Here is a 22196-nt window from a genome sequence, read left to right as displayed (position 1 = left end):
CCAACAGGTGTACATCACAGGAACAAAGGATGAACACTTCTCGAGTGTATCTGCGTTCGTTTCGAGAATGATCTTTATCAGACTTCAGTTTTCAATGAACTCTTCACAATTTAAATTCACCACAAGGGTATTCCAACGTTCAGAATGGCTCACACAGCTCAAAAATTACACATTTCAGTACATTTATTCTTGTGAACTTGTTCAGCAATTTATTTTGTATTTACTGTACTCTGTTGCTGTACCCCGAGTTTCTATGTTTAATTCTTATTAAGAGACAAAAATCACACAGCTGATAAGGGACCTCTTCTGACTGCCAAAAACGTAGACGTCATCATTTTAGCTCAACCGAAAGGCTTGCCCGGCTCGCTTGCATGCGAAGACATTTAGCCCTGGGAGTAATTCACTCACTCGGTTTTGAAACCGAGAAGACAGCTGCTTCCCTGCTGCTGCACTGCGGTCTTTTCCCTCTCCTATGCAACATCAGAGAATGAAGAGGAATCCTCGGTGAAAGGCGGTTACTTCCTAGTTTAAAAAAAAGTAGTAGGATCTAAGCGGGGGACAAGCATCACAGCATTTACAAAGAACACAGGATCAGAGGAAGGGTGTTATTTGCCCTCTTGGGGGAGACCCCTTTCAGCTCATAAAACCAGGGCAGAGGGAAGGCAGGAGCCCTTCCCTCACATGCCGCTGTCCCGATCTGAACCGGCCCCCCTGCTAATTTGCAGCTGCAAGTCCCCGTGGGCATATAGTTTGGCCCTGAACAGGGTAGAGCTGAAAGCGTCCTAGCGAGGAAACAGATCGTATTCGGCCTCGGGCAGTCTCTCAGATTAAACCTGTCACAGTTCTGGCACAAGGAGAAACAGAAAGTAGAGATTCTAGTGTAATATCATACCCCAGATGGTTGAGGGGAAAAAACAGCTATTAAATTATTGAAGTGTGTTTGTAATTCAAACCCACACGCACAGGAGGCTTCTGTTCACAAGAGATTTCTCCTTATTTCCCCCCACACACATGCACTGTCCAGATCCAGCCCCCTCCCCCACTGTTCCTAAGAGTGAGCTATCCCCCCCCCCAAAAAAGAGAAATTCTGGGTAAACAGCCTGTTATAGCAAGAAAGGCGGTGAGGAAATTTGGCTCCACAAGTAGAACCGTGGGTACTGGATCTAACCCGATGTTTCTCTTGAGATCCAACTCAAACAGATCGTATTAGAAGGTGGGATTTAAGATGACAAATGTACTTTGAGAGTTCTCTACTAAACGCCAGCCAGGGAAGACGCCCCAGGGGCAGGCTCTCTGGAAGCATAGGAGTCTTCTCCGTCTCTCCGCACGTCAAGTCCCTGAGACATTTAACCCGAGAGACTGTCCAAAGCTATTACCGATCCCGCTCCCTCCCTGGAGCGCCGAATGACGTTTGCCTGTTTCGGAAGGCTCAGAATCACCAGCGTATATTTAGTGCAGGACTCACAGGCCTGCTCTGATGTAGGGGAAATGAGGAGCGCAGGAACCTTTCCATGGATCACTGGGGAGGGAGTGAAACCGGCAGGGATCCCAACTGCGTCCAGAAAGAGAGGCAGTTATTAAAAACAAAAAACAAAACTCAACAAAACTGACTCATAATTCTTAATTCAGTCCTTAGAATTCAATGTACAGTGTACACCCAGACAAATAAGGAATATATTCCAGCTATGGCATCAAGGCCCCTTGGCACTGATGAGCAGCCCTGACCATTAGTAAACCAGAGGTATGTATCTTTCTTGGACCTATAGCTGCTAATGTACCTATCACGTAGGACTACCATGGATGTGACTCAGGCCAAACTAGAACTGACCCAATGAATCGACCCTAAGCCCTCCTTTTCTATCTCTGTGGTCAGGAAGTAAATGAATGACTGATGTTTATTTGCGGTCAAAGACCATTTATCAAAATAATACATGTTCGTTAAATACAAGCAAATTAGCTTTCAGCTCTAAAAATAAACATATAACCTTAAAATCGTTAAAATGTTAAAAGAAGAAAAGTTTAACAGTCCATTATATCAAAATAATTACAAGATGTTTAAAACCAAACGACTTATGAGTCATGCAAAGGTAAATGAGGATTCTACTTGATCTGCTTCTTAATGTACCTATCACGTAGAACTACCATGGATGTGACACAGGCCAAACTAGAACTGACCCAATGAACCAACCCAACACACTCCTTTTCTATCTCTGTGGTCAGGAAGTTCTCTGAAAATCAAGGAAGCTAGGTTCTAATCCCCTATCTATTTAAACTTCGATAATGGCACCACTCACTCCTGGAATGAATAAGCACCCTCTAAGACAAAACTCATGTACAGGGGAAGATGAAGACGACGAAGATGAGATTGGATTTATACCCCGCCCTTCACTTGGAGTCTCAGAGTGGCTTACAATCTCTTTCCCCTTATCCTCCCCACAACAGACAGGGAGGGAGGTGGGGCCGAGAGAGTTGTCTCAAGAACTGCCCTTGAGAGAACAGCTCTGAAAGAACGTGTGGCTGGCCCAAGGTCACACCAGCAGCTGCATGTGGAGGAGGGGGGAATCAAACCTGGTTCTCCAGATTAAGAGTCTGCCACTCTTAACCACGACGCCAAACTGGCTACAGCACCAGCAGAGTCCTGAAGCCTCCTGAGAAACAGGACCAAAGATTCAACTATAGAGGCTATTTACTATAGAAATTAAAGCAACAGGCTTAGCAGGGGACTGAGGCTCAATCCAGGCCCTAATTCCACGACCTCTGGATATACTTCAGAGGCTAAAAATAACAGCGGTGTATTTTACCAGCAGTCATCCTCCTAATATTCACCCTTTTTAAAGAGTGACGGGACTGGTGTTATCGGTATGCCTGTCTAGCATGCAAGCCACATCAGTGAGGAAGTAAAACTAGTAACAGGCACACACACACATATATACACATACATATATATATACACATACATATACACACACACACACACAGAGGGGAGGGAGGGAGTGACTGTTGTGAAAGCCTGCTGCATGACTTTGGGCCCGTCTCACATACAGACCTCACATATTTACCTCACAGGGTTGCTGTGAGGATAAAAGAGACGAGAGGTCAATGACGTAAGCCCATTTGGGTCCCCACGGGCGAGAAAGGCAGGGCCATATGTCAATAAATGAATTAAATAAAATAGGAATGAGCAGAGCTGGAGTTACACGTTTTTTTTAAACGCAAAGCAAAGAGATACACGGATATAAGACCACAGTTAAGAGAGACGTGCGCTCAATTTAACAGGAAGTGGTGCCCGAGTTCAAGCCTTCTTCCAAAAACACCCCAACCAAAAACAACACACACAGACACACACAGAGAGTTGTGGCCAGGGACTCTGGTCCAGGTAAATGGAAATGCTACTTCTGCCTGCCCCCCCCCCCGTGCTTGGCGGCACATTAAACAAAAGGAAAGCAAGGTCACCCAAGGGCAATGAGGGTGTCCTAAGTAACCACCTGTGCACTCTTCGGATGCTTCCATCCCAGACTCGGCAAATCAGACACAGAGGTAAGACTTGGGGTTGCCAACCTGGGGGCTGGAGCTGGAGATGTCCAGGAATTACAGCTGACCGCCAGCAACAGAGATCAGTTCCCCTGGAGGAGATGGCTGCTTTGAAGAGGGGACTCTGTGGCAGTCTGCCCCACTGAGGCCCGCCCCCCCCCGTCCCAAGCCCCAACCCTCCCCCGGGGCCCACCCCCAAAATCTCCGGCAATTTCCTAACCCAAAGTTGGCAACCCTTAAGCAGGCCGTCACTCAGTTAAGCCTCGCGCGGTGGTTGGACGAAAACCGCTTCAGTCAGACTCGTGCTTGAGTACAGAATGAAAAGGTTTCTTAAAAAAAACGAGGCCGGGAACAGATCGGGGCCCAAACTTACCGGGAAGGTTTCTGGAGAGCCGCTGGCAGCCAGGAGACCGATGAGCCAAGTGACCCCTGCCCCCGCCACGGTGACGACAACCAGCATAGACTCAACGGACCCCGACACCCCTCGCCGTGGCCGCCGTGGCCCAGGGCAGGAGCCCAGCAGGGGCCGCTTGGCACAGCTTGCCCCATGGCTGCTTAACACCCCAGTCTGCCCCTGGATGATGCAGGGGTTTCAAGGCCCCCTTCCCGAGGTGTGGGCAAGAAAACACGGCCAGATGCGGATCCCGCCTGCTTCCCTTTTGCTGCTTCAGAGGAGCATGGGAGATGCGTGGGAGGAGAGGCTGAACACCCCCGTCCTCCCACGGGCGGTCTCCTTGATCTTCCCCAGGGAGAGGGGCTCCTCATTAGCTTCTCTCCTCGAGTTTGCCTCTTGGAAAGGCTCCTCTTTGCTCACGCGGGAGACAGTGCCTTTGAAGAGGGCGCTCACCACTGGCAGTTTTCATAAGCCGCTTCCAAGCTTTGAAGAGTCTGGTGCCTGGTTTCTCGGGGCCAACACTGCAGCTGACTGAACCAGTTCATCAACTGAAGGCTGCCATCCCACATACACTTAGCTGGGAGTAAGCCAGCTCCATTGAATAAAGCGTAAATGCCTATTCATTTGAGTAAACAGGCACCGGGCTACACTGCGGTTTTAACCTGTTTCTGTCAGAGCAGTCCTCGAGAGAGCTCTCTCAGCCCCACCCACCTCACAGGGTGTCTGTTGTGGGAAGGGAAAGGAGCTTGTAAGCCGCTCTGAGACTCTGAGTGAAGGGCGGGGTATAAATCCAATCTCTTCTTCTCTTCTTAACAGTTCTCCCCCTTTCCTCCCCTCAGTGCCCTGTTGCTATCACTCCCCCCCTCCCTGTGCCACCAGAGGGCTTTTGAAGGGAAAGGAGCTTGTAAGCCGCTCTGAGACTCCGAGTGAAGGGTGGGGTATAAATCCAACCTCCTCTTCTCTTCTTCTTTAACAGTTCTCCCCCTTTCCTGTTGCTATCACTCCCCTCCTCCCTGTGCCACCAGAGGGCTTTCAAAAAAGGCTAAGTGATGTATTGCTACAGCATTACAACACCACCAGAGAATTACATTAAAAATCCCCAGAATAGCCTTCCTGGGGTGTGTGGTGGAGCTGGGGAAACAGCACTTAAGCAGACAGAACCCGGGAAAATCTACATCTTGGTGAACAGACACGTTGGCTGTGACCCCGCCTCCCCCCAAAAAACTATTCCCCCCGACAAGTTTAGGAAGACTGAAGCAAAGCAGAGGGAAAGCTGAAACGTGCACAAAAGCATGACAGTATTTTGCAAGCTGGGGAAGAGCAAGAGAGACGTATCGATGCAGTCTGGGAGCTGAGTGGGTGTGCACTTATATAGTGTACTCCTGTATTTATGAACCCATTATAGTTGCTTGCATTAACTGGGCAAAGAAGAAAGGGTATACATGATGATGGTACATCTTTCTATCTGTCTTGGCTTCCAGAAGAGAACTTCCTCTTTGGTTCACACAAAGGGCCATAAACCTTGTGAATACATTAATGCTAGATCAAAGCATTTCCACAAACAAGATGTTAGTTGACCAATACAAAGGTTACGGGTCACTTCATTAGGATAAACAACTCCCACAAACTTTCCCATCGTTGAATACATTATGTAACGTAACATCCTGTTTCCTAACAAACAACATTTAACTCTGTAATGACTGAAGTGTAAGCAACTTGCAATTCCAACATAGAGTGTACGCCTGTATTTATGAACCCATTATAGTTGCTTGCATTAACTGGGCAAAGAAGAAAGGGTTCAGCGCTGTAAAAGCAGTCTGCAGAGCACGGCACTGCTAGTAACAAACCGCAATGTATTTAAGAACGTAAGCCATAAAACCAAGAGAGAAAATGTAAACCCTTAATATCTTAGAGAGAGAGTAATTCACTAACAAAACTCTATCCCCCTCCATTGCCCCAGTCTGACTTCTATTAGAAACCTGATTTTGAGACTCCTTTATGCTTTGGATCAGTTTTGTCTCAGAATCGTAACAAAGAAGATCAAGAATTTTTTGAAGACTGGAAAGACTTCAAAGACTATCTAAAGGAAAACTGGGATGTTAAACACAATTTATTGTATTTAGAACAATATTGATAGAAATGTTCTTGTAATAGAATTTAAAATGTTTAAGCAAATATAAGTAATGTAAAGGGAAAAAGGGTCGAGCACTGCGGGAAGCCACCAGCAAGGGAGGGGGGAAAGGGAAATATGGGTATTGGATAAGTGAAAGCCAATGTTAAATGTGATATTATATCCAAAAAATAAAAGTTTTGTACAAAAAAAAAAGTTTTGTCTCAGAATCCAGGCCCATAGAGGTTGTTCTCCCCTCTATCGGGTACTGGCATCTCCAAACTAGCCCAGCGTATCTCAACTAAATAGATATCTTAAATATCGAGAAGCATTTATGTTCCTAAATATCGACGAGTCTTTATGTCGGCTCGTTTTAATTCGATCCCAACGGCAGAACTTCCTGGCCGTTTTGAAAGGATTCCATTAGCCAATAGATTTTGCAGCTGCGACACAGGGAGTGCCTTGGTACCTTGCTCCGTTGTTTATTGGATTGTCCAAAATGCCATAGGTACAGAACCACGCTTTGTCTCTCCTTTTTTTAAGGATCTGGTCTGCCTCCCAGCCCGTTGTAAGTTACAGATTCTTTTGCCTAGAAGTGATCATAATACTTCTCTGGCAGTTGCCATTTCCCCCCCTATGTAATCAAATCTAATAGAGAGTCAGATTTGGACAAACTGGTGTTCTAGTTGTAACGGTTGTATTTATCGATATTATCATTATTTGCTATCATTTTTGTTGCTGTTTTGTGGCTGAACTAGTGATGCTCAAGACTGTAGTCGTAACAACGGAGATTAAAGTGCTAAACAAGTCTCTTCCAAGGGTGTGAACTTGACTCACAGAGTCCCTTCCAGTGTTCCCTCTAAGCTGAGTTGGCGTGAGCTAGCTCATTGTGTTTTAGCCTCTGGCTCACACATTTTTGTCCTAGCTCAGGAAGGATGACTTCAGAGCACACTAAGTTCTGAAGAAGCCAAATCGCTCGCTCACAACTTTCATGCCAGCAGCTCACAAAGTAGAATTTTGGCCCACAAGACTCCACCGCTTAGAGGAAGTATCCTACATCCTACATGCAGGATCTTATGCAGTTCCGCAGGGCCTGCAAGACGGAGCTCTTCCACCAGGCTTTCAACTAGGAGCCGCCCTTATCACCACCAACGACCACCATTAATATCTGGGGTAGAGACTGGCGGTAGTGAGGCAGAGTCAAACCACTTGTGAGCCAGTAGCTGTGGAGCTACATGACATGCTAAGCCATCTTGGTAAACAACTACAGAGTACATTTATTTAAATGTTGATTGTTTAAATGTTTTTAAATGTTTTAAATGTTTTGATAATGCTTTAAGCTCTAATGTGCTGTATATGAATCTGGCCCTGAGCCAGGCAGTGTGAGCCGCCCTGAGCCCGCTTGCGGGGAGGGCGGATTATAAATATAAGAAATAAAATAAATATAAATAAATACATGTCGTGGCAGAAAAGGACGGAGCCCAGGGATGGGGGCCAATACCTGCTTCACAGGGCCAGCTAAACACATCCAAGTTATGCGCGAGTTTCCAAGTTCACTAGGGTAGTCTTTCAGGAAAAGAGCTGACAAATGGAGACAAGAAAGATATTGCCTTATGAGACATGGGCTTCCCCATCGAGCCGGGCATCTCAGGAATCAGGCTGGCTGTGATCAACTCGAGATCAGTATTCCCTCTAAGCTGAGTTAGCGTGAGCTAGCTCACAGTTTTTTAGCCTCCGGCTCACACATTTTTGTCTCAGCTCGGGGAGGATGGCGCCAAAGCAAACTAATTTATGCAGTGGCCAAATCGCTCGCTCACAACTTTAATGCCAGTAGCTCACAAAGTAGAATTTTTGCTCACAAGACGCCACAGCTTAGAGGGAACATTGCTTGAGATCTTTATTCAGCCCTTTAAGGAACAAGGTTTGTCTTGAAATCCAGGGCTTTTTTTTTTTGTCTCAATCATTGCCAGCTTGTGACCGTTTTTGCGGAAGAGTTTCACCACAAGGGAACCTGTGGTATGCTACTGGTCTCCCCCCGCCCCTGAAAAGACATTTTTACAGCCACTCAAAAGTCCCCCCCCCCACCTAAGGTATATTTCAGACCACCCATCGCTTAGTTAAAGCTGCCCAGGGCGAAATCTTCATATTGAATATTGCCCACGGGCTTCATCACAAGAATTTACCACACAGATCAAGGTGAGTAGCCGTGTTAGTCTGTTTTGTAGCGGTAGAAAAGAGCAAGAGCCCAGAAGCACCTTAAAGACTGACGGGATATGTGGCAGGCGGGTGGGAGCTTTCGTGAGTCACGGCTCACTTCTTCACTTCACTTCAAACTGCCACCTATTTTGTTAGCCTTTAAGGTGGCTCCTGGACTCTTGCCCTTTTCTATTACCACACAGAGCAACCAGCGAGGCTTTTCCCACAGAGGAGAAACGCCTAGGGGGTGGGGTGGGGAGGGATCCAGTGGTGCTGTCAATGCTCAAACACTTTCAACAGATGTCTCAACTCATCTTTCAGGCACCCATGCAACCCCACAGTGTCACCCGTGCCCATATGTACCCTTCTTTAAGCCCCAAAATTGGTGATTTCATAGAGCCATAGAATGTTAGAGCTGGAAGGGACCTTGCAGGTCATCTAGTCCAACCCCCCGCACTCTGCAGGAGCATAGCCGAAAGATAGCCGAAAGATACCTAAAACATACCCGAAAGATGGTCGTCCAGCCTCCACTTGAAAACGCCCAGCGAAGGAGCATCCACCACCTCCCGAGGCAGACTGTTCCACTGCTCAGCCACTCTTACAGTTAGGAAGTTTCTCCTGATATTTAGCCGGTAACGACTCCCTTGTCATTTCCACCCATTAGATCTAGTCTTGCAATCCGGAGCAAGAGAGAGTAGATCTGCTCCATCTTCTACACGACAGCCCTTCAGATACTTGAAGACTGCAATCATGCAATCAGATTTCCACACACAGACAGGATTGTGTGGTTCCACCATTGCTGCTATGGCTGATGATGCAGTGAAGACATAAAGGGGCTTCCACAGAGCTGGCTTCCCCACAGCTTCCCTGCCCCACTGTCCCTACACAGCAGCAGCAACAGAGAAAGCAGCAATAGAGAAAGACTAAGCAGCCCTCATGTTACGGGGCAGCCCATTCCAAAGAAGAGGAGCCACCGCAGAAGAAGCCCTCCCATGCGCCACAGCCAGTTTTAACTTTCCTCGGTCCATAGGGCTGCCATCCTCCAGGTGGGACCTGGAGATCTACCAGAATTAGAACTCATTTCCAGGCAACAGAGCAGTTCCCCTGAAAAAGATGGCTGCTTTGGAGGGCGGAGTCTATGGCCCCACTGAGGTCCGGCCCCCTCCCCAAACTCCTCCTTCCTCAAGCTCCACCCCCAAACCCCAAGGTATTTCCCACCCAGAGTTGGGAGCCCTACCGGAAGGGGTAGACAGCAGACATCGCTGGGAGGAGCAGAGTTCAGGCCTCAGCCTATACGTGGAACTCTTCCGGATACGTCTTATGGTTTGGTCCTCGGCTGTTTATCAAGCATCAGACCTGCAGCTGCCAAAACTCAGATGACAACTCAGGAGAAACCAGGTGGGACCTGGAGATCTACCAGAATTAGAACTCATTTCCAGGCAACAGAGCAGTTCCCCTGAAAAAGATGGCTGCTTTGGAGGGCGGAGTCTATGGCCCCACTGAGGTCCGGCCCCCTCCCCAAACTCCTCCTTCCTCAAGCTCCACCCCCAAATCCCCAGGTATTTCCCACCCAGAGTTGGGAGCCGTACCGGAAGGGGTAGACAGCAGACATCGCTGGGAGGAGCAGAGTTCAGGCCTCAGCCTATACGTGGAACTCTTCCGGATACGTCTTATGGTTTGGTCCTCGGCTGTTTATCAAACATCAGACCTGCAGCTGCCAAAAATGGTTCGAGACTTCAGGACTTCAGAAAAGGAAGCTTCTCTTCTGCAGTGTTGTCAAAGCTGACTAACACAACAGGTCCTTTCCGACATTTCAAGTATTATTAACAGCCCATGTATAGATTCCATATACAGAGCTGTATTCAAACCCCAATTAATTTTTTTCCAAAAAGTGTTCTCAGTTAATTCTCTCCAGTAGGAGAAAAAACTACTCTCCCCAGACGACACTGGCTGTCCCGGGGTTCTTGCAAGCGCATTAAAAATAGCTTATTTTAAAGGAGTCTAACGCCTCAATTGGGGGGGGGGAGTGTCTTTTCATTCAAACTGTTCGAAAGGAGTCTATGTAACTAGTTAGGTTAATGCTGACTAAAGTTACAGGCCTATTAAGAACAGATTAGGTTCTGATAGTAACGTCACACTAAAGACTACCGTCGTCTTTCGGGGGCCTCTGTTGTCTTTCTGTGGTACCAGACGCACAGGCCTCTAACCCATCCCTGCGTTATCCCTCATCAGTAACCAAAAGACAAGACTCTCCAGTAACAGACGGCCACAGGTGGAACAATGGGGTGTGAGGTACTAGAAGTTGTGTTATGTCCCAGAATGCTTTGCTACACATAGCTGTTCCTCAGCGGACGAATGAGTAGATGTAGAGAGGATTCTTGGAGCACAAAAAACTCTGAATACTTCAGAATTTAAAGAGGGTTAACGGCTTTATACCCTATATGAAAGGCGCATGAGGTGGAACTGGCCTCAGTTTCCTGCCTCTTTGTCCTCTCAGCATTCCCACGCAACCCTTGGAGGAAATGCCCTGTGTACGTGCCTCGTCCGCTCATAAATCATTTGCGGGGATATTTTTCGGGGGCGGGAAACCAAAATTAGCACCATGAGGAGAAGTCTGTGCGTGGTGACCGGCATCGATAAGGCAGAAACTAGGAGGGTGGGGGACCTCGACACATCTCTGTGGGAACTGCGCGCTAGTCAGAGGTTATGCAGGTCACCGGCGGAAAGAAAGAGGGGGAAAGCTGACTGGGCGTCGATGGGGGGGGGATTAGAAAACTGACGGCTGTGGATGCAAAGGAATGGAGGATGGATGGGGGAGAAAGGAGAGCTGATAAATAATGAAAGACTGGTGAAAAGACAACCGTGTTTCGGGAAAAGCAACGCCTGCGTCAGTATCTGTTAACAATGGCTGGCTACAGCCCAGAAGCACTGGGCAACAACCCTGTGAGGTAGATCAGGCCGAGGGAAAGTGACCAGCTCAAGGTCACCCTGGTGAGCTTCCAGGGCAAAGTGGGAATACGAACCCGGGTCTCCCAGATCTTAGTCTGACACTCGAACACTGCACCACGCTGGCTATCGGAGGTATGAGTCCTCCCTGGGAAGAGGCAAAGTTACAGCAGGATGCTGAGACTATGGTCATGTATGGCTGCGAGAGTTGGACCATAAGGAAGGCCAAGCGCTGAAGAATAGATGCTTTTGCATTATGGTGCTGGAGAAGACTCGAGAGTCCCCTGGACTGCCAGGAGATCGAATCCTAAAAGAAATCAACCCTACCTGTTCCCTGGAAGGCCAGATCGTGAAGCCCAAATCCTTTGGCCACCCAATGAGAAGGGAGCACTCACTGGAGAAGACCCTGATGCTGGGAAAGATTGAAGGTCAAAGAAGAAGGGGACGGCAAAGGATGAGATGGTTAGACAATGTCATCGAGGCAACGGACATGAAATTGAAATTAAGCAGACTCCGGTGCACAACGGAAGACAGGAGGGCCTGGCGTGATCTGGTCCACGGGGTTGCAAAGAGTCGACTTGACTGTGCGACTGAACAACAACAACAACAACAGGGCACAGACTGAGCAGGGGGACCCACTGCGGGGGGGGGGAAGCTGACAGGAGGAAAACTCAGGCCAGAGCAGTAAATCATGCAGAGTTGCAGCAGCCAGCCTTCTGAAGGACACGGAGGACGCTCAACTCTTACCTCCGACAGCTAGCTGGGGAACATGAAGGAAGACAATACAATCTCAACAACTGATCTCAGGAAAACAAGATTGAACACTACCGAGTGATTCACTCCCTATAATTAGCTTTGCTGCTTGCAAGCTGTACCACAATAGCCATTTTTAACGCAGACGCAACACCAGCTGGGCAGCCTTATTCAGCAGTTCTCGGTGCAACTTTGACAACATGCACCACCACCAATGCTAACTTGTTCGCGTCACAGGCTTACACACCAGAGGTGTCGTCATGGATGATGTAGCCCTAGACACCACAGCCTGAGGGGAGCCCCGCGACAAGCAGAACCACGGAGGCTCGGGGAGGGGGGGGACTGCCAAGGCCCACACTCCGATTGCAGCCAAAGCACTGAGGAGCCCCCTTTGACCCAGGCAGAGCTGATAAACCAATGATTCAGCTAGACGTCTATCCCCCGCAACTGGCAGAAATTGAAAAAAGGTGGGAAATGAGAGAATTGTGTCTCCTGGATTTTAGAAACTACGGGAAGAAAGTCTCAGGTGGGTAGCCCTGTCGGTCTGCGGCAGAAGAGCAAAATTCCAGTCCAGTAGCACCTGACGGACCAACCAGATTCCCAGGATATAAACGTCCAAGAGTCAAAGCTCCCTTCAGCAGATACAAAGCATCTGACCGAGGCAGTGCTGACCCTCAAAAGCTAACATACAACAAGTACCGTGCACAGATGATTATAACATATCATAAATAATTTTATATTTTTTGAAAAATATTTTTACAATAATTTGTACATATATAATAAATCATCTTAATCAAAAATACCATAAATCAACTCCAAGAATCTCAAAAGCTATTGTACAACCTTTAATAATAGTTCTCCTCTGTTAAATAAAGTTTCAAGAGGGAGGACTCCTTAAAATTGGTTTTCCTACTTACCGTAAGTCCTTGTTTGGTTTTGTGACCCTCAAAAGCTTACACCTTGGAAATCGTATTGGTCTGTAGGGTGAAAACAGACTTGAATCCTGCTCTAGGAGGACAGTGGGAGTCCCCTGGAGTTCCGGGGGTGCTTGGCGGTGGGACACGTGAGAGAGGAGGAGACTTGCGCAAAGCCCACAGGGCTTTTGGTCCAGGGGACAGGGAGAGAAAAACATACTTTAGCCAACTTTAGCCAGAAGGCATGAAAATAACGCTCGTGCCGCAGAGCAGACCCCGAAGGTGTCCCCCCTGCTGCATCCACTTCGCGAAGGGCAGCGCCTGCTCGATTCACACACTGTGCCCAAGCACTGAAAGCCTAGTCCTGCTAAGGGAAGAAAGAGATGCTCAACCCCAGACAGGCTGGGAACACGCCAAGGGCTTAGTGTCCGGAGAAGAGCAAAGTGTAGCGCATGAGAAGAGTTAATCTCCTGGGCACTGGAAGAGGGGTGTGGCAGTAAATAAGAGGCTGCCCTTTCCAGCTGGTTGCTGGGCTCAGAGATCAAGGATGTGAGCAACTTTATCTCCGCGTTCTACCTTGGACTGGCAGGCGCCACCCCAGCAAGGAGGCACTGCCAGGGCTGGTAGGGCAAGCAGAGTACAGCACACACCGCACAAGGGTTAGCTCCGACAGCTCCTAGTAGTGGAGGCGGCTGAAGCGTTCACAGCCAGCTCCCAGAAAAGAAAAGAAGTGCCCAGGTATGGAGCTACTAGAACTCGGGGCTGGTGTGTGGACTGGAACCTTGAGCTCACCCGGGGAAGTTCCTGGCGGGCTGCTGGTCTGGAGGGCCACGGGAGAAAGCAGGGCCAAGGGCACACCGCTCAGCTCGGATCTGGGCCACGGTGAAAACGGCAGCAAGTTGGAGGGGGACACGTTTCAGTTTATGAAATCAAGACCCGCCCATGCTAATGAAGAAGACAAGAACCTGCCCTTTGCATTCCACGCCCAGCCAAGAGAAAAGTGGAACTCATCACACCTGTTGTTGCCCCGTCTCCTTTAAACTCAAACCCGGCTTGCTCTCGACGACGCCTCCCTCCGTTCTAAGGAGTCAGCCCCCCCGCCCTCCGCCATACTTCGAAGGCAACCTGAACCCGGCCTTGGGGAGAACTCTCTCCTCGCCATTCACCCCTCCGGCCTGGCTCCAGTTTCTGTTGGCCAAACCGTTTAGCGTAATTAGACACCAAACCCAGAACAACATTACCTGCGTCACATCCACAACTCCTTTGCCCCCCAAAAAAGAGAGAGAAAATTTTTGCAAAATGAGAAGCTCCCTTAGTCCCATATGAGAAAAAAATTATAGTCCGGTCCAATGCTCCCTCTAAGCTGTAGAGTCTTGTGAGTGAAAGTTCTTTGTGAGCAGCGAGCAGGGGTCATTTCCTGCAGGAGCGCACTGGAGCGGAGCTCTGGCAGTAAAGAATCCAGGAGGCGGGCACATGCAACAAGCCCCACCCCCTGCTCCCAGCAGCCCTCAGTCAGAGCAAGAAGCAGCCAGGTAAGTTGCAGAGCTCCCCCAGTCCAAAAGAGTCCAGTGGCACCTTTAAGACCAAGTTTTATTCAGGTACAAGCTCTCCTTTCTCTGCGAGGACAGATCTGCACATTCCCCACCCCCCCAATAGCTAGCAATTCAAAACAATCCAGTGGAGCCTTCTGACACACTTCTGGTTATGTCAGGGGGTGTGTGGCATAGGCTAATGAGTTATGCTAATGAGTTATGCTAATGAGCTCCTGCACCTCTTTTTCTACGAAATGACCCGTGAGCGAGCGATCTGCCTACTGCATAAACTAGCGTGCTCTGGAGCCAGCCTTCCTGAGCTAAGGCAAAAATGTGTGGGGCAGAGGCTAAAAAACTGTGAGCTAGCTCACACTAAACTCAGCCTAGAGGGAACACTGGTCCTGTCTATGGAAAGAAAGAAAAAACCAAACCCAAGTCACAGCCGGCTTATGGAGACCCCGCTGGGTTTTCAAGGCAAGAGACACTCGGAGGTGGCTTCACCATAGCCCTAGTGGTTTCCTTGGTGGTTTCCCATCCAAGTCCTAGCCAGGGCCAACCCTGCTCCACTTCTGATGGCTGATGAGATGGGGCTAGTCCAGGCCATCTAGGTCAGGACAACATCTTATTAGGACCTACCAAAATGTCTCAACAGTGAGGCCCAGCTTACAGGTTCTCTAGAAGTCTTCATCGGGCTGCATGTCAACAGGGAGACGCCACACAGCGTTTCAAGGCAAGGTGCATTTGGGGGGGGAGGTAGCTGTGGCTCAGAGGTTAAAACACTGAGCTGCAGACCGGAAGGTCGGTGGTTCGGCAGTTTGAGACCCGAGTGCCGCGTGACGGAGTGAGCTCCCGTCTCTGGCCCCAGCTCCTGCAGCCTAGCAGTCCGAAAGCAAGAAAAGCAAGAAATAGGTACCGCTTCAGTGGGAAGGTAACCACGTTCCATGCTGTCCCGTTTAGTCATGCCGGCCACCTGACCACGGAGAAGTCTCCGGACAATGCTGGCTCTTCGGCTTGGAAACGGAGATGAGCACCGCCCCCTAGAGTCGGATTCGACTGGCTTTTGAGTAAGGGAAACCTTTACCTTTTTTACCTAGCTGCCCTCCAGCTTGGTGTAGTGGTTAAGAGCGGCGGATCTGAATCTGGAGAACTGGGCTTGATTCCCTACTGTTCCTTCAGACGAAGCCAGCTGGATGACCTTGGGTCAGTCACAGTTCTTTCAGAGCTCTCTCAGCCCCACCTACCTCACAGGGCGTCTGCTGTGGGGAGGGGAAGGGAAGGGGATTGTAAGCCGCTCTGAGACTCCTTCGGGGAGATAAAACCAACTCTTCTTCTCAGTGTTCCCGCTAAGCTGAGTGAGTGTGAGCTAGCTCACAGTTTTTTTAGCCTCCAGCTCACACATTTTTGTCTCTGCTCAGGAAGGATGGCTCCAGAGCAAACTAATTTATGCAGCAGCCAAATCGCTCGCTCACAACTTTAATGCCAGTAGCTCACAAAGTAGAATTTTTGCTCACAAGACTCCACAGCTTAGAGGAAGCACTACATTCTTCTTCCACCCACAAAGAAGGGATGCCCAATTCTGTATCCTAATGCGTGATCTAATGCAGCATTCGCAAATTATTCCCCGTTTCATGAATACAGGATTATCACATTTCCCCTGCTTGGGACAGGTGGCCTGGGGTTTTGTGTAGCTTCTTCATTCCTAGAGCCATCTTGAAATCCAGTCTGTACCTTGCATCCTATAATCAATTTAAGTCTCCCTTTGAGAAATGCTACCAACGGCAGACGCTGGGTGGACAGTCTTTCAATCTATCTCGAAGCATCTTCTCTCCATACCCCGCCGTGGTTTTGTGTTAACAGCCAGCCTAAGAGTTCTGTGGAACTGGGAAGCTTGCGCTCAGGGTGTTCCTGGGCCTTAATAAAGAGGTGCTGCACTTCTGTTGGTGTCGGTCACATTCCCACAAGAGGGTTATGCAACTCGGTTTCAGGCTGGAGAAAAACGGAGGCGGTGTGCACAGGCACCACATCCAACCCGGTAGCTCCCAGGTTCCAACGCAGCCGGCTTGCAAGAGGAAGGAAAAGCCCCCCACTTCCCCCCCCCAGCCCAGTGACAAGGGACAGCAGATGGCTGTGAAACCGACCCACAGGCTTCCTGAGGAACTGACACAAGAGAAGCCAGCTGCTAATCCTGCCGGAGCAGAAGCAGCCAAGGTTGCAGTTGCTGTAGTAAGGGGATTTTACTTTGTTGATCCAACGGGATCAGGTGCACGGAGCAGAGCTGGCCAAAACTAAAGCGCAGAGTGTGCACTGGAAAGGACAAAAGGCCAGCTCGCAGCCCAATTAGTCACAGGGTGTGAAATGTGCATTGCGGGTTTTAGCTCACACCCATGTGGCTCAGCACTGGGGGGGGGGGGCAGATTTGGATGCCTAGGCAGGAAACTGAAAGGAGGCTAATTCCCAAGGGATTAAGGGTAAAACACACAGAGACATGTGCCACCATCGAAAGCCAGGCTCATTGCCAAGGCTCAGCTACCTCTCTGAGCATGTGCGGAGAGGCGTTTGTCCAAAGGCTTGCCCAGGCCGCCACTTTTACACATGCTGGGTAATCCACCTTCAATCCACTTTGCAACTGGATTTTACTGCATGAAACAGCAAAACCCACTTGCAAATCATCACTAAAGTATGTGAAAGCCCAGCCATGGTTGCCGAAACTTGATTCTGAGGCACCAAGAGATTCCACCTGGTGCCGTACAAATGTCTTAAAGGGATGACGGGGGGGGGGGAGCAAGGGAGTCCCTCGGGGAAACCAAGAAGAAGAAGAGAAGAGATTGGATTTATACCCGCCCCTCACTTGGAGTCTCAGAGCGGCTTACAAACTCCTTTCCCTTCCCCTCCCCACAACAGACACCCTGGGAGGTGGGTGGGGCTGAGAGAGCTCTGACACAAACTGCTCTTTCAGGAACAGCTGTGCCAGAGCTTGTGACTGACCCAAGGTCACATCAGCAGGTGCAAGTGGAGGAGTGGGGAATCAAACCCGGTTCTCCCAGATTAGAGTCCACACACTTAACCACTACACCAAACTGACAAGAAGTCAGATGCCTCCATGATGCAAAGATAGACCAAGGTGGGTAGCTGTGTTGCTCTGAAGCAACAGAACAAGAGTCCAATGGCACCTTTAAAACCACCAAAGTTTTATTCAAGGTGTGAGCTTCCGTGTGAATGCACACATCGTCAGATGATGAAATGGAATTACATATCATAGTTGTATATATAGGAGTGGTTTGTTAAATTAGCATGCAATGCAGTTTCTTATGCTAATTTAACAAACCACTCCTATATATACAACCATGATCTGTAATTCCATTTCACTGTCTGATGAAGTGTGCATGTGCACAAAAGCTCACACCTTGTATAAAACTTTGTTGGTCTCAAAGGCGCCACTGGACTCTAACTTTGTTCCACGATGCAAAGTTTGCATTACCTCGGATAGCAGAGGAACGGCGTGGGAATCGGTGTGCACGAAGGATTTGCTTAACTCCGAGGGTCTCAAAATCGGGGGCCGGGACCCAAAAAACGGGTCACCCTTCTCTTCCAGGTGGGTTGCCAAGCCGGGGAGAAGAGCAGGGCGAAGCCGGATGGCAAAGCGGGACTGTGTGATGTGCCAAACACCCACAGGAACACAGCCCATATTATCTATTTATGCAAACATGAAAAAAATAAAACAGAAAGTTGCTCGGTATTAACCAGTGCAAGAGCCCCGCATTTTATTCCGGGGAAGGGAAGAACGCAAGCGGGTCTCAACGTGCACAGCTTGTTCGGGGGGGGGGCCTCCCGAGTCAGGCAGTTTTGAGGAGCCCCTCCCGCTTCACCTGCTCCTTTCCAAGGCCTGGTTCTACTGATGTGGTAAAGCCGCTTCGGGGCTGCAAGGCTTGTATAACTCAGTGTCCCTCACCCGGGAGGTAAAGTTTTCCAGCACGAAGGAAGCCAGGGTGTCAGGCAGTGTTCCCTCTAAGGTGAGTTAGTGTGAGCTCGCTCACAGTTTTTTAGCCTCTGCCTCACACATTTTTGTCTCAACTCAGGAAGGGATGGCTCCAGAGCAAACTACTTTATGCAGCAGCCAAATCGCTCACTCACAACTTTAATGTCAGTAGCTCAACGTAGGAGTTTTGCTCACAAGATTCCACAGCTTAGAGGGAACACTGGACTGTCAGGGTGCCAGACGGTAACTAAAACCCAGAAACTGGACATCTCAAGCTCACCACAGGTCTTGACCAGTGTTCCCTCTAAGCTGAGTTAGTGTGAGCTAGCTCACACTAACTCAGCTTAGAGGGAACACTGGACTGTCAGGGTGCCAGACGGTAACTAAAACCCAGAAACTGGACATCTCAAGCTCACCACAGGTTGACTAACAGTTCGAAGTCGGTTCTTCCTGGCCCTTGCCCCCCCCAGCACTTAATCTGAACCAGAGCTTAGCTTTCGAACTGGTTTTCAAGGGCAGGTTTCATCCATGGGACACGCAGAGGGCTGCCAGATCCAGGCTGGGAAACGAGGGGAGATGTGGGGGTGGAGCCTGGGGAGGACGGGGCAATTTGCTACAGAGGCCCCCCTCCAAAGCATCCGTTGTCTCCAGGGGAACTGAGCTCTGTAGTCTGGAGATGAGCCGTAATTCGGGGGGGGGGGGAGATCTCCAGGTCCCACCTGGAGTCTGGCATCCCTCGCACGGGAGAAGTACCAACGGGTATCTTTGGCCAGTTTGGTGTAGTGGTTAAGTGTGCGGACTCTAATCTGGAAAGAACTGGGTTTGATTCCCCACTCCTCCACTTGCAGCTGCTGGATGACCTTGGGCAAGCCATAGTTCTGTCAGAGCTGTCCTTGAAAGGGCAGTTCTGGAAAGAGCTCTCTCAGCCCTCCATCTACCTCACAGGGTGTCTGTTGTGGGGAGGGGAAGGGAAAGGAGTTTGTAAACCGATCTGAGACTCCAAGTGAAGGGCGGGGTATAAATCCAATCTCTTCTTCTTCTTGGCGCCAAAGGCCTTTGTGCTTCCCTGACGCCTGCCCTCGGCAGAGTTTGGGGTCTCTACGGCTTTCCTCCGGGAAGGAACAGGCACAAATGCAACAGGTAGCTGTCCTCTTCCCTCTGCCTACATGCTGGAAGGGGGGGGATGGGGGATCCGAAGAGCTTTCCAGGGCCGGTTTTCTGTCCTGAAAAACCTGCACCAAGAAGATGCTTACAGAGCAGAGAGCTCCAGGTTAAAAGAAAGAGAGAAAAAAAGCCAAGCTGGCGTTTCACCCAAGAAGACTCTGGCACCGCTCGGCCCCACCTCCGGGATGATCCCTGCAGCCGAGGTAGATAAGAAGCAGGCAATGTAGGTCAAACGGAGCACCTGTGCCAGGATCTCTCCTCCCCCATTCAGGAACGGCGCCCTGTTGTTTTCCCCCCCAGCTCGAGCCGCCACTGCCAGCCAGGCAGATCATTCCAGGCACTCGCGCCAGGCGATGACATTTTCCCTCGCAACATATTTTCCCCTCAGACATCCCCCAAAGTGGATTTTCTTGGGAAGGAAAGAGACGGCGGCACATTCCACCGCAGAACCACCACCGGCGCAGGCCCTTCGCTCCGAAACAAAGGGCTTCCTGGCCCTCAGGGGCAACTCTGGAAGAGGGCACGGCTGCCAGCCTCCCCCCCCACACACCTGGGTCCCTCACACCTCCCTTCCCGACCCAGACCGCCCCCTTGGGCCTTCAGTGGCCGGGCACCGGGCAGTTCTCAATGAGCTCTGAGCCCCGGCATCAGCCCTGCTGTACGGCCAGCCCCGTAGCTAGGGAATTCTTTGGGAGGGGGCCTCGGGCCCCCCGCCAACTAATTAAATGAAAGTACAGTGGAGGTAGTAAGTTGGAGCACTTTGGAGGCAGCCCAGGAGGGAGGGGGCCTAGAAGAAACATTAGGGGGCCAGGCCCCATGGGCCCCATGTTAGCTACGGGCCAGTGTACGGCCGTCCCCGGCTTCTTCTGAGGAGGGCCCCCCCCCATGCTGCAGACTTCCCCCCCACACACACTGCACACTTCTCCCCTCCGTCCTATCCTCACCACCAGTGTCCCCTCTAAGCTGAGTGAGTGTGAGCTAGCGCGCAGTTCTTTAGCCTCCTCCGGCTCACACATTTCTGTCTGAGCTCGGGAAGGAGGGCTCCAGAGCCAACTCATCGATGCAGCAGCCAAATCGCCCGCTCACAACTTTCATGGCCAGCAGCTCACAAAGGAAAATGTTTGCTCACAAGACTCCACGGCTTAGAGGGAGCATTGCTCACAACCTCCTTGCGACAGGCCCGTAGCTACAGTGGGGCATTTCAGGGGAAGCGGGGGCTAACACACCTGCACTCTAGGCGAATTTCAGTGCCCCCTCACTTTTTAAAAGGCCCCCCCAAATTAAGAAATCCTGGCTAGGGGCCTGCCTTGCGAGGTAGGCTAAGCTGAGCGCAGGCGGTCGGCAGGCACCACGGAACCCAGGTCTCCCTGGTCCCATCGCAAGCCTCGACTACATCCAGGCTGCATTCAGACACGGCCAGGCGTTGCACTCCCAACACGCATTCGCCACTGGCTTGTCCGAATTGCAAACCGCGGCTCGAGCAGCAGAGCAGTCGGGCAGTCACCCACACCGGGGAAGGGAGGGGGAGCCACAGCCGCGTCTTCTCCACTCCATCCCTTTCCCCATTTCACCCCCCTCACTCCGCAACTCCACTCACCTTCCAAAGCCGGCTGCTTCCTAGGAGCGCAGTTCAACCGGTGAAGGTTTCCGACTCCAGAGAGGCAGGCAGGCAGGCAGGCGAGAGAGAGCTTTTAAACTTTGCACTGGCCACCAGGAGCACTTGCCACGCTCAGGGCGGGGCGGCCCCGGACCTCCGACACTCACGTTTCCCCGGGCGGCCGCGGATGCGTCACTACCTGGGCGTGGGCGAGGGAATCCCTCGGCCCACCGCGCCGGCTTCCCTTGCAGCAGGGCGGCCCGCGAGAGGGTGAGAAGCGGAGAAACCCCGGGCCTCTCGCGAGCCAGGCGGAAGCGCCACCGAGACGCCCTCTGGACATGCCCAGGAGCACCCTCGTCTTCATGGCGCGGAGACGCAGCGCGGGCTGCGCACCAGTCCAAGCGCGCGCTCGGGGGACCTGGGGAGCCGAAACCGGCTTCGAGGATGATGCCCCGAGAGGCGGGAGGTGCCCCCCCTCCTGGCCCTCCAGCCCCATCGCCGGCCGCTGCCTTCGGGGCGCTTGGAAAGTGGCCGCTTCTCTCCCCGCCCTCCGCTTCCCGCCCCGCTTCCCCGCGGGTCCTAGCACCGGCCCGGGGAACTTGCCGAGTCGCCTCTCTAGGACTGCGCACGCGCAAGGCAGCATTCCAACCGGCGAAGCTGTCGTAGCTGCGGCTAGTTTATCTGCCGGGAGCGGGTGCAGAATGAGTTCTAACCTGGAAGGCTGACGGTTCCAGTCTCTCATCAACCTCAATTTCATGAGGCGACTTTCAGGGCGAGCTAATAGAGGAGTTATAATAAGAGCCTACCTTACAGGGCTGTTGAGTCCAGTGGCACCTTTAGGGCCAACACAGTTTTAGTCAAGGTATAAGCTTTGGTGTGCAGGTGCACTTCTTCAGACAAACTGAAATGGAAGTTGCCAGTCTAGGCATATAGTTAGAGGGTGACCAGCAAATCAGCATACGACATAATAAAAGTTGTTGGACGGTCGCAATTTATTTCCTTCAGTATGTTTCCCCCCTGAATTAAACCCAAACAAATGGTGACCATAGATGCTAAACTTGTTTTTCCAGTTTGGTTCTTGTA

At 50.7% G+C, this 22196-nt stretch overlaps 1 protein-coding gene across 1 annotated transcript in view; it reads right to left on the bottom strand.

Annotated features, from left to right (window-relative positions):
* The window catches only part of HSD3B7 (hydroxy-delta-5-steroid dehydrogenase, 3 beta- and steroid delta-isomerase 7), a 57586-nt gene extending 35989 nt beyond the window's left edge, over nt 1-21597 (bottom strand). The window contains exon 1 of the mRNA XM_015406826.1: nt 21114-21597. The gene's annotated coding sequence lies outside the window, so the exon portion shown is untranslated. The remainder of the gene's footprint in view (nt 1-21113) is intronic.
* Nucleotides 21598-22196: the final 599 nt, after the last annotated feature.

Source organism: Gekko japonicus, unplaced genomic scaffold (assembly GCF_001447785.1).
Source record: "Gekko japonicus isolate JY-2015 unplaced genomic scaffold, Gekko_japonicus_V1.1 scaffold849, whole genome shotgun sequence".
In the NCBI taxonomy this organism is placed as follows: Eukaryota; Metazoa; Chordata; class Lepidosauria; order Squamata; family Gekkonidae; genus Gekko; species Gekko japonicus.
Note: the sequence above shows the minus strand (reverse complement) of the source record. Positions and strands in the feature narration are given on the sequence as shown.